Source organism: Malurus melanocephalus, unplaced genomic scaffold (genome assembly GCF_030028575.1).
Source record: "Malurus melanocephalus ecotype Western Australia unplaced genomic scaffold, MMel_1.1 scaffold_95, whole genome shotgun sequence".
Lineage (NCBI taxonomy): Eukaryota > Metazoa > Chordata > Aves > Passeriformes > Maluridae > Malurus > Malurus melanocephalus.
This window is the reverse complement of record NW_026623327.1, coordinates 1,405,738-1,418,089: the sequence shown is the minus strand read 5'-3', so window position 1 is coordinate 1,418,089 and position 12,352 is coordinate 1,405,738. Positions and strand designations below refer to the sequence as shown.

General features: G+C 40.0%; 1 long non-coding RNA gene across 2 annotated transcripts in view; it reads right to left on the bottom strand.

Annotated features, from left to right (window-relative positions):
* LOC130575012 (uncharacterized) overlaps nt 1–12,352 on the bottom strand; it is a 313,637-nt gene that overhangs the window by 84,020 nt on the left and 217,265 nt on the right. Inside the window, exon 7 of one of the 2 annotated variants that reach the window (XR_008965510.1) lies at nt 4,917–9,231. The exons of the other annotated variant lie outside the window; for it this stretch is intronic. This is a non-coding gene — a long non-coding RNA (uncharacterized LOC130575012). Of the gene's footprint in view, nt 1–4,916; nt 9,232–12,352 lie in introns of those variants that run through there. 2 annotated transcript variants of the gene reach the window in all.

The following is a 12,352-nucleotide window of genomic DNA, read 5'->3' as shown; positions in this document are numbered from 1 at the left end:
AGAAAGAAAGAAAGAAAGAAAGAAAGAAAGAAAGAAAGAAAGAAAGAAAGAAAGAAAGAAAGAAAGAAAGAAAGAAAGAAAGAAAGAAAGAAAGAGAAAGAAAGAAAAGAAAGAGACTGACTGTATTTCTTGCCTAGCCCATGTAAGGTGCAAGTCCTATGTGGTACCGAGTTTCCCAGTTCAGTGAACAGCACAGGGTACCTGGAAGCAGAGAGGATGCAGGATGGCACACATGCCACTCATGGATGGCATTCAGCCACAGGTTTTACCACAGGCAGAAGAGTCTGCAAGTCCTCTCTGAAAACTGCTGCAGGTATTAAGTTCTGCTGTCATTTCATAATCCAAGCTGAAAGACTTTTTTTCTCCATGATGTAATTGAGACACACATATTAGACTGGTTTATACAAAAATGATGAGCCAGGGACTCTCTGTGGAGCTACTCCTTTGCATATTTTTTTCTTATTCGTTGTTGCAGAAGATCTTTGGGACCATTAAAAATATTAATCTCAATAAAGTAAATGTGCATGTCAAAACAAATCTGAAGAGTTTCAATGGAGACTATTTGGCTTTTGGGATCTGAGATCCCACAGCTTGTTTAGATGAAACCCTTTCTCATTCCAACCACTGCACTAAGTTACTGTGAACAACTGAAGGACAAATGGCAGAAAGAAGATGAAAAAGAAATTTATAAAATGATCCCTCACATTGCCACACTAAATCAGGACCACCTGCCTAGCTAATATTTGCCTTATACTGAAGTCTCATAGTTCCAATCAAAGTCAAGGTCCCCCTGCGACCGTCACTGTGCTCCCGTTACTGAGCGGCGTTCCCACGTGAAAGACCCCATGGTCTGCCTGGACAACACTGGGAAAATGGGAGGGGAGGAAAGAAAAWGCTCAGGGGAACTTGTCTGCCTTCATGCTGGCAGGAAGAGACCCTAAATCTTTAGCCATCGATGCAGCAAAGAGGAGCACGTAGGCAGCAGTTTGGAAATATTTCAAAGGGTTTTAAAAGTGTTAGTTATTGCACGTAGTAATTTTGATTTCCCACTAGCATTTAGGGAATGATTACCAAATTTCAGAAAGCCAAGCTGCAGCCTTTGGAATTTATTAACTCATAAAAGCCTACCAAACCTCAACACTGAGATACTGGCAACACCCACAAGAAATCTAACCCTCTGAGTCAGCCAGGAGAGGTTTCCAAGGCTGCACTGGTAACCTGCTTCACTTCTAAACATCCAGCTCTTGTTTGAAAACTGGGTGCCTCAATGGCTCCTAAAACATCAGCATTTTGACCATACTCCTCTGTTTTGGAAGGAGAMGTAAGTTTGAGAATTAATATCCAAAATAATATGCCACCATAATAAACACCAGAAAAGCATGGCCTCCTGAGTTTATTTAAAATCTAACACTAAATCTAACTCCCTGAATACTCCAGTGGGTGTATATAAATAACACCAGCAAGAGCTATAAGCACTGTGTATCCCCAGACTTGTGACAAATCTTCCCAACAGAGGGATGAACCCCATGTTTGCAGTGGAAAGCCATAAATCCCACCACAAAWTGTCTGCGCCGGCCATCTCACGCGCCAGGCTCGCTGAACGCTGATTCCTGMGCTGTAGGGATGGAGAGGTGCTGTGTATGGGTGAGACTCACGCCTGCTTCTGCAGGATAGCAGCACTGTGAGAGTCCATGGACCTGCCACCTGTATGCCCAAAGCACAACCAGGCTCCTTGAGGGCAAGGACCGACCGTCAAAACYTCTGGAAATAAGAATCTGGCTAAACACTGGCAGCAAAAGTTTCATGCAGATTGCCAGCAGAAACTACCTCTGCCGGAGAGAGCAGCAGAAAATGATCCCATAGCCTGCCTTTCTCAAATCTCAGTTATTAAAGCTCATGGTCTGTAAATTAACCTCCATTCTGATTGTGCAAAGATCATGCCATTGTTCAGCAAAAAAAAAGGAGCAGAAAGAGCCATATCTGGAAAACTGCAACCAGCAGCCTAATATATAACATCTGCCCGCTGTTTGTTTCTGAACAGGGCTGAGGGAAGAGATGCAGATTCTAACAAAAATTTACAAGTAGGGGCAGTTTATACATTGTTCATGCTCAGGATGAAGAGCCACTGTGGAGAGAAAGGCAAAAAATGGGAGCAAGGCTAATTTAAAGTCTTAGRAGAACAAAGCTGGCATCTAGTAGGGCCTTACAGCGGGGCTGTGGAAGAGGCTGAAACAAAGAGATCATCACTACCTTAGTGGAAGAGAAGGGGAGAGGTGAAAGTTACTCACTAGTAATACTGTGATTCTATTTCATAGAATAACTTTAGCAGAAAAAAAGCAACCATCTTATCCAATTCTCTGGCATACTGACACCCACAAGGACAGAAATATTTCAGAAGTAGAGAGAGAGTGAGGATCCCAMAACCAAATCTTCTCTAGACACAAAGTTTTCCCTTGCACTCTAAAGGAAGTTTGCAGAGGAGAGAGATTGTAGAGGAATAGATGGTGAACCATGAAGACTTTTCCACTGCTAACTTCTCACTTGTAAGAAAATCAGTATATAAAATGGATAAACAGAATCTATTTCTTTATGCATTGAAGACACTCACTTCATCTGATTTATTGTCATCCAATGGAAATGCTTTGAGTAAAGGGATGCACTATCAAGAAATGCATTCTGCTAGAAAAGGCTTGAGTTTGAAATTAAATCCTGTGCTAAACTTTTCAAGAAGTATCTACCTTCACTGAAGTCTTTTCATGGCCCTGCTTATTTCTACTTTAAACTTCTCATTTATTGTACTTTAAGCCCCATCAGTGAATGTAAATGGGGTTTCACTATACGTTTAGTGCATTCAAGCATTCTTTGTTACAGTTCCCACCCTGCCGCATTATGTGAGCTCTGCCACGGAAGTCCAGCAGTCGGTTTGTTTTCTGCTATTAATAAAAGAACCTACTTTTCCCCACTTCTTTGAAGAAGTTGAAAGGGCTACATGTTAGAGGGGGAGGTGGTGGGGAACAGACTGTGGTGTAATCCCCAAACGCAAATGCTGTCTAGATTAGAAACCTCCCTGAAGAAAATTTACAAATGCTAAGACTGTGCTTTTTGTGTGATGAACACTAGAGCAATAACTTAGCCACATACTGGGTTCTGCCTAATRCTTAGGGAGCCTACTAGGTGAAAAGAATTAAATGAAAAAAAAATCTTCCAGTTGGCTCTGTGCCGATGCCATCCAAGCCTTTCGGTATCCAGYGACTTACTAATGCAACTATTTTCAGATGTATTCCATCACTGAGGTATCTTAATATAATACTTAGGAATCTGTTAAAATAATAATAACAAACACACAAATGGGATTTACACATTGCCAGTGTTTTTACATAGCCCAGGAAAAGCTTAATTAAAGGGGTGGGACATGTCTCTGCTGAATAGCTGTTTTTCCTTCATACCTTCCCATGCATGACACGCACACATCCAAGAAAAGAAGTTGGGGGTGGTGGTGGTGGAAGAAAACCACCCAAAACCAAAACCAAAATTACCAACCCTGAACTACTCAGCACGACCTTGTTGATTTGCTTGGCCTTTTAAATAAATGAACACACTCCTTGTAGAGAATCACAGCCCCAGTGCAACAGCTAAGGAGTAAAAGAAAAGCACAGAATCTTATCTGCCTTGTTCCCCATAGGATACTCATAATGCTCTAACTATCATTACCGTATCTAGTTTATCCCACAATTACAACTAATCCTTAACTCCAAAATAAGTAGGAACAGGCGTAAAGATCGCACTTTTGAGAGCCTACCAGATAAACTTTAGTCTCTAATCAACAGGAAGATTCTGCGATTAATTTTAAATCCTACTTAATAGGTTAAGGATATTTTTAAAGATGAAATAATTTTATCAGTGTTGATCTTATTAATCTGACATTCACTTACTCGCTAAGGCTTCCATACTCCATCCACTTGTTGCTACTCAGGCACTGCAAGTGAAGCACATCAATCAATAGAGCTGGATTCTGGTCAGAATATAACTCACCATAAGAATCACTTTAGTGTTGCCAAGGAGTGCAACAACGCAGCATTCAACAAACTCTGAAGATGCCTATTATAATCATCAAACAATGAAAAAATTTAACAAGGTGATGAGTGCCTCAGATACATTGTTTGGACAAAACCACTTCAAATGAACATAATAAAATAAATCTACTTTTAAGTGAGTGATACAGTTTCACCTGGCATTTTTATAGTATTCCAATATGTTTTTTTTCTATTGTGCGACTACCTAGCTAGTTAGAGACCTCAGACAGCAGTCATTCTTTTTTGGGGTTTTTTTTCTTTTTTTTTTTTTTTTTTTTTTTTTTTTTTTTTTTTTTTTCGTAGGCTACAGTTGGTCCCTAAGAGGAGATGACTGCCTTTCAGTGTGAAATTATGTACCCAGTCAGGAACTGAGCATAATCATCACACGGGCAAATCAAAATGATGGCTACATTTACTGCCTACAGAAATTTCTGCTGCACTGCATATTAACACACTGAAAATGTTGTGTGAGCTTATCGTGGATGTGCYGATTTTCATTACCCATGGAAATGCAGAACATCTTCTGTTAAACCTCATTGACATTTTTCATCAAATGAATAGAGCAATGCCCTGAAATGTGATAATTGTAGATTCTTGTTATACAACTTCGAGTAAAATATTCTTCCCTCTAATTCCAACAGTAATTAACTTGGATTGGAATTCCCTTGACTCATGTAACAGTCTTCAGCACTGTATTAATGGATCCTTGTGTTTATATGGCTGGAAAGGAATCCTGTCCCATATGTGTGATAGTATATGAAGGTGCTAAATACTTTCAGGTTCATGAAAAGAATTGATCAAATCACCCCAGCTTGAGCTATGAGCTTTTTTTTTTTTTTTTTTTTTACATTGTTTGGGTTAAATATGAAGTGGTAAATTGTTGAAACCTAAAATGCCTCAAAAATGAAGCTCCAGGAAATCGTTGCATCTCCCATGAAGACTAAAAATTAAAGTAGACAATTATCATAATAATAACTCAATTGTACATGGCAGACAAAAGAGAAGCTAATACTTCCCTGTGCTTTTTGACTGATGTTTTGTTGGGCTGTAGCTAAACAGCACTTTAGGTTGACAGTAAATTAGCAAACAATACGAGGCAGGAAAAAAGAAAAAAAATCATGTAGGGGTTAAGATGTTTATGTAAAACAGTGATTTTCCTTTTTAAAATTAAAATGTACAAATAAGCTGGTGTCAGAGCCCAGGTGATCCTTCATTTCCACCGCATTGAGCAGGCTCCCATCAGCAGCAGACAGCCGCTAATATATGCGTCTGGCTCAGTCTGCTCTACCAGCTAGGAACCCATCGAATTGTTAATATCAGTCCTTTTTTGTATGCACCACACATCTTTTTCACTCTCTCTCTCTTCCTCCCCCTTTGCAAGAGCTTGTGTTTTGGTTTTTTTTGTTTTTGTTGTAGCACAAGCTGATTACTCTGAAATCACATATTAAAGAGCATTTAAATGCATTTTGCACTGAAACAACATCAAGTCGTGTAGAAATATGTGATTCCTATAGATAGGAATATATTGAAATTCTGCACATAAATCTAAGCATAGCATACCAAATATGATGCTTTCTATTTATTTGTGCTAATAGAGACAGTTTTCATATCCTGTCAATGGGTAAATGGGACTGCTTCCTGCATGGTYTCTGCAGCCATTGTCATGTATTCCCAGGACACGGAAACACCTTGTGGATCTCGGCGGAGATTCTGGCTGAGTGAAGATCTTGCTTCTCCCTGCCCTCCATCCTCTGCCTCTTCCTTCCCTGTGTAGCTGAGGCTGGGGTGGCTGTGCTGAGGCTGGGGARGAAGAGGGAGCAGGAAAGGAGGAAGGCAGTGCACCAACTTTCCCATCACTGTGGCAAGGGGCAGCAGTGAGTACGATGGGCAGAGCGGAGCCACTGGAGTCATCCCAGTTCAAGCAGTAACGCACAGGCGGGACTGCACATTTACGGCTTTTGCTGGAGCACCAAATAAGCCAGGCAGGGGTTTCTAATTATTCATTTTCTTCTCACTCTCAATGCAGAGCAGAGCATAGTTGAAATCTTTAGACTGACAGAGACAAAACGTTTCACACCACAGTTTCACCTTCATTGTACATACAGTGTTAAACGCAAAATGAATTCATAGTGCTGAATGTTATCTATCCTCATTCAAGTAAATTTTGCTGATTGAAAACCAAATGCAATGACAATTTTAATATGCACAGATGGGTGCATCATACAGGTGATTAAATCTATAAGGATTTTTTATTTTGATAAATGCTACGCATAATTTAAATTTTATATTGACATGTATATACCAACACACAGTATAGTTTTATCTCATTATACAGCTTGAATGAACAGAATTTGTGTTCACCTGATCCGTATCTTAAATAATCTGTTTTCAGTATTGAAAACTGCTACAGAATATGTGTAAATTGCTAACAAAGTGCTTCAGGAGTGTAGCACCTATCTGGGTGTATTTGTCTTTCCTGTACACATTCACATCTACTTTTCCAATATTGCCTAAACAGAACTCAATGTTGAATATCCCGTCTGTGTTAAAARAGTTACCTCTGTATCTAAATTTTTGCAAGTAGCTCTTTTGGGTGTTCTTAGCATGTGGGATTGACAGTTTAGGAAGAAAAGAATTACATATTTACAGGAACTGTATCATCATTGTAATTGCTAAGGCAATATTTTTTATGACTATTTAAAGACTAATTATATCTTGAGCAACTTGAAAACTATGTACTGTGCATAGTTTCAGTCTCTTAAGAAAACAAGACAAGAAGAAAAAGTATTATACTAACAGATAAGAACAATTTATTTTAACAATAGTGTTGATGCTTACAATAAAACACAATTCCTCCCACACAAGTGGAAAAAATATACTGCGGCCAAAATACCACTTTTGAAATGAACAAATAGTTTAGATGCCTGATCTGTGTGAAGCTTTTGTTTCAGTGAAGTCTGATGTATCAACAAGGTCCTGCAGCATCTTGGTTAGACACAGAAAACAGAGAAAAATGACTCAGAACTAACTCACCTCTAAAATATTAAGAAATACAAATCAAATTATGTGTTGTAGATCAGAAGCCTGAGACAAACAAGCAGTGCAGAATAACTCATGTGCTGGTGAATCTTCTTATGCAAAGTCAATGAAGTACTTAACACAGGAGGGAAAAGCTAAAGCTCACACTGCTTTTTTTCAGAGGGGTAAAAAATACAAGAAGTGAGGAGGAAGTTAGAATTTGGGTCCGGTGTATTGTGGATTCACTTTAAATTGTGCAGGTACAAGAAATATGATGCTGAGTGCAAAGGGATGTTAATGCTGTATTATGATTTTTAAACCAACATTCTCCTTCAGACTAAAATGTAAATTAAATGAATGTTTTAAATGCCATATTGTGTTCTTACTTGGACAAAGAAAWAAGATGGCAAATAACTACAAAATATTATTTGTCCCATGGCACAGGAAAAGCTAAGCAACAGTTTTCCTGTAGACTGAAATCATTATTCAAACAATAGAATGAATGTTTTCTAGGCCTCAAACATCAGGGTTTATGTTTTATGTTTTAAAAGTCAATTAATGCTGTAATAGTAAGGATGAATATATACTTGGTGGTAATTACCAGAATTGTCTACAATAGTAGTAGTAGTAGTAGTAATATTATGATGGGAAGTGTTTTTTTATATTTTAGCATCTGTTTTGAGTGGGGGTTTTCTTGTTTTTGTTGTTTGGGGGGAGGTTTAGATGCAAACTAGCATTCAGGTTAAATTTTAATTCTAAATGTTGCATGACATTTAGTCCAGTTTTCTAAACATATAAATATGTAACATCCTAATGTTGCACAATGGGTAACAGTTTAGATTTTTTTTTTTTTCCTTTTAGGAACACTCCTGATGCTTAACATTTGAAACAGGTATATTTTCCTTTTTACCCTTCCAGGCAAGGAAAGCTCCTTTGGTTCTCTAAATTCTGCAGAGAAACAATCACAGTCCAAAGCTGCTGGTTCCCCTCCGCCTAGGTCCCAAGAGCCTGACTTGTGATTGTTGCTAAAAAACCTCACAAGTTAGGGTCTCAGGGACTAGGAAAAGTCCAATATGATCCAGTAGAATTCGTCTTCCAATAAACTGAATTGTTTAGTAGTCATAATCGCTGTCAGCAAAATTTCACAGCTAATGTTAAATAGAAAAAAAATCCAAAGCCAAAAAGAAACCCTAAAAACAACATCCCCCCCAAATCAACCACACCTCCTTCCCCCCAAATAAACAAACCACAGTTTCAAGTAGGGGGCAGAAAAGATCAAATAAGCAGGCAAGATGCATACATACATTCAAACAATGTATCAGCTGACCGAACAGACTTTTCTGAGAGTATAGTCCTTAACTTTTGAAAGGGGAAAACAAAGAACACAGGAGAAAAATCTTCACTGCCTCGTCTCGCAAGGAGCCATATTACTGTAAGGCATCAGAGAGAAGCGTCTACAAATGGGTTAAAATCTGCTTCCAGCAGATTTGTACAGTAACAATTTTATTCTATTTCCTTAATGCCTGAAAGAAGGATTAAATGCTTGGGGGTTCTAATTGAAATATTTCCCATTATACTTTTAGTCCTACTGTTCAGGTGGGCCCTGGGTTGCAGAGTACTTTAAACCCATTCACGATGCAAGGATAACCTTTGGGCGTGTGTTCACTTTTTGCCTCTTCCCCACGTTCAACATTTAATCCTTCTACAGACTGCTAGAAAAAGCTTCTTCCTTTCCAGTGGCAAAGCTAGCTTTCGCTCCACAAGCTGCAGAAAACATTGACATGCAGAGGCTGTTGTCACTTGAACCAGATTACTCAAAGCACACATAACTTTCAAATACTGTMGATACAGTAAGAAGAAATGCTCGGATTTCCCAAATAATTTTGTTCTGAAGCCGAACACTTTTAATGGCACGACCACAATCCTGAAATACTTTTGCATTCATTCTCCTCCGATCTTTAGCCTTGTTTGCAGAATGAAAAAGAAAATTTCTACTTTAGGGACAGGATCCATCGTGGCTTTTTTTTTTTTTTTTCCCTCCATCAGATCCCAGAGCAAAAGAAACAGCAGTCATAAAGGTCCTAGCCACTGGAGCAGAATCTGGCATAGAAAACTCAGTGCTCTTCGGGAAGCCGTTCAGCTTTAAAAAGGAAAAAAAAAAGAGAAGGGGGGGAAGAATTAGAATCTCTGCTGGTCGAACAGGTGAACCATCCATTTACAAGAAAGCTGTACACAGCACTCTGCCGAATAAAAGATTTGCCAGTGCCCCCCACCCCCACCCCTGCCCTTCACCCTCCCCTCCAGACTCACACTTCAGATTTCAGAACATTTTGGATTATTTAAAATATTATTTCAGCTGATGATATAATGCAACATTACATAAGAGCCGTTTCTTTGTCACTGTGCACCATTCAATCAGTTATGCCTCAGACACAAAATAGTTAAATGAAACAAAATATATATATGAGAGAGATATATATGTATAGCAGTCCCTAGATTTCATTCAATTTCTTTTTTTAAAGCTGATCATGATTTAACAAACAATTTTGACCACAGCTTTCAAATCAATAATTAGAATGAAAAATCTCTCCCCTCTATAAATATGACATTAACATAATTATACCACCCCCATCGCATAGACCCATCCTCTTTAGGGAATACATCTGATGCTCTGAAGATGGAAATCAGTCAGATTTTAGTTGCTCTCGAACGTACCTTTGCTTCTCACTGACTGACTGGCTTTACCTTCCATGCACACACACGGTCAGAGCACACACGCGCACACACACACATGCGCACACACACACACACACGCACAGAAAGGCACGGCAAAGCAGCGGATGCTGACTCAGAGCAGTTGTGTGTGGAGGGGGTGGTATCGGCTGGTATTTTCACTGCACTCATCATTAACATTAACTCACTCTCTAGCATCCACCCTCTCTCAGACCTGCTGGACTGCAGCATTTGCATGACGCTGTCACTCTAGCCCTTGTGGGTCAGATGTTAGAAGAAAAAAAAAAAAACAGAAAACCTCAAGGCTCTCATAAGGAATGCCTTCATTTCTTCCAAAGGGTCCCTCTTCTTATTTTTCCACCTTTCTACTTCCTCTGTTGCTGTGTCTCAGTTGTTTGACATCTTTCCGGAAGAAAATGTCTTGAGCTGCAATAAGCCAGTAGTCAGTCGGTCCTCCCCTCACCTCACACTCCTATTCCCACCCCCTTTTTTTCCTAATCAATAAGACAGATCTCCAAATGCAGTTGTGAAAACAGGCTCTGACACACAGACTTTCATCCTCGATCCTCTGCCTCAGGAATAGCAGGCAACCCAGGCTCACACGTGATGTAGAGAGAAATAATGCCAGTAATTCTTGAACAGTCTTAGGAGTTTATTCTACGCCTTCTTCATTTTTTCCTTTGCTCGAATAAATACCAGTGGGAAGGACACACTAGCTCTCAAAAGCTACAAGGATTCACTTCTTCAGAAAATAATGAACATTAAAAGACTAATATTAATCTTCCTCAAAATTAATGCTATCTTCTCCCCACCCCCCCCCTGCCCCCCCCATTCATTGTACTCTTTATAAGTAGGAATTGTCTCATAGCCAAAACCCTGCCAGGGTTTGAATCACCATTCACTGTGCTGAAATCGTGAGTTTCTGGGCTTCAATTGGCATTTAACCGGACTAAGCACATTTTTTCCTCCTTTTTCTTTCTTTTATTTTAGACTTCTCAGTTAAAATAAAATAAAAAAATAGAAGCTGCTTGCGTCAGAGGGAGCACTGCAAGAGAACAATGGCAATACACCCGGCACGACCACACTGAGCACTGAAAATGCACGTTTGAGCCACACTTGTGGATTTTTCTGTACGGTATTTGCTCCGTTTTGGTGGAGAAGTCTGAACACAAACACGTACACCGAATACACACACGGAGAAACTCAAGACGTGTACAGAAAACACACGACACAAAACAAAGCACAAAGGCTGATAACCGAAACACAGGCACAAGTTGTCTGACAGGCTATGAAAATCCACAGAGCATAATTATTGTGTGCATTTTTACCTTGTTCCTTTGTTCTTAAGGCAAGGGACTTTAATGGCTTACGGTGTTGCCAGTCTTTCGGCTTTTCCCTTTTTTTTACGCCAACAGTATTTGGGAATTACTTTTCCAGACAATACCACGCCACTGTGATTCGCGGTATAGAAATTATTTACCGGGGTGGGGGGGGACAGGTGACACGCAATTCACCAGCCAATTCTCAGAGCTGCCTGGTGCCGTGGAAGCCCTCGGCAGGTCCCAGGATGCAGCGCTGCAGTCCCGGCTCAGGTAGCCTTTTGGCAACCTTATGGCAGCAGCGGTGAACGGGAAGGGCATCCACTGGCGGGGAAGGTCCAAAAGAAAACGTAGCGCAGCCCCAAGGCAAAGGAAGGAAGCCAAAACGCCGGGTACACGCCCTGAGCCCGGTTAGCGCGCTCTTGGGACTGGTCGTGGCGATGGTGATTGATTTCTTAGGAAAGTAGACAATTAGGAAACAGTTAAGTTTGTAATCTCGGAGAAAGGGAGAGACGGAGACAGACACACACCCACAGACAGAGAGCGAGCGAAGAACGCCAAGCATGAGACAACAAAAACAAGACCGAAATCAGATTTGGGAAACTGAAAAAATACACGATTACAGCATTCAGCTTAGCATTTACTGAGGTATATATATATAAAAAAAAAAAAAATTAGCACATGCACAGCATGGCTTAAAATACTTATTGCCATCAACAGCCTGTGTCGGATGCCAGCTTCTTACTGCTATACGTACATTAGATTGGTCATCGCCTCTTAATCTCCTTTTGCTCAGACCCATCCATTTTTTGCTGCTCCAGCATCTGTGCCCTTTATGCTTTTTTTCTGTATAGTTACCCACAATACCCTGGATAAATTAATGTCATGACCTCGCTGTGGCTATCAGACAGAAAAAAAAGTCTACTATTTTAATAATTGAACGTGCGCGTACAGCAAACTGCCTACTGATAGCCCAGCTTTGTGGACTGCCTCCAAAAGCAGCCTATGCTAGCTCTGCGAATCAGAGACAACAGATGCAAATACTGGCCACAGAGCCCCGGCTCTCTGCCCTGCCTTTTTTTTTTTTTTTTTTTTTAAATCCACCCTTTTCATCCTGTGCCACTTCATTTTCCCTGTGCTTGTCTCCTCAATGGTTAAAAACATTAGCCTGATGAAATTAGAAGCTTCTGAATAAAAGGATGAAGATGA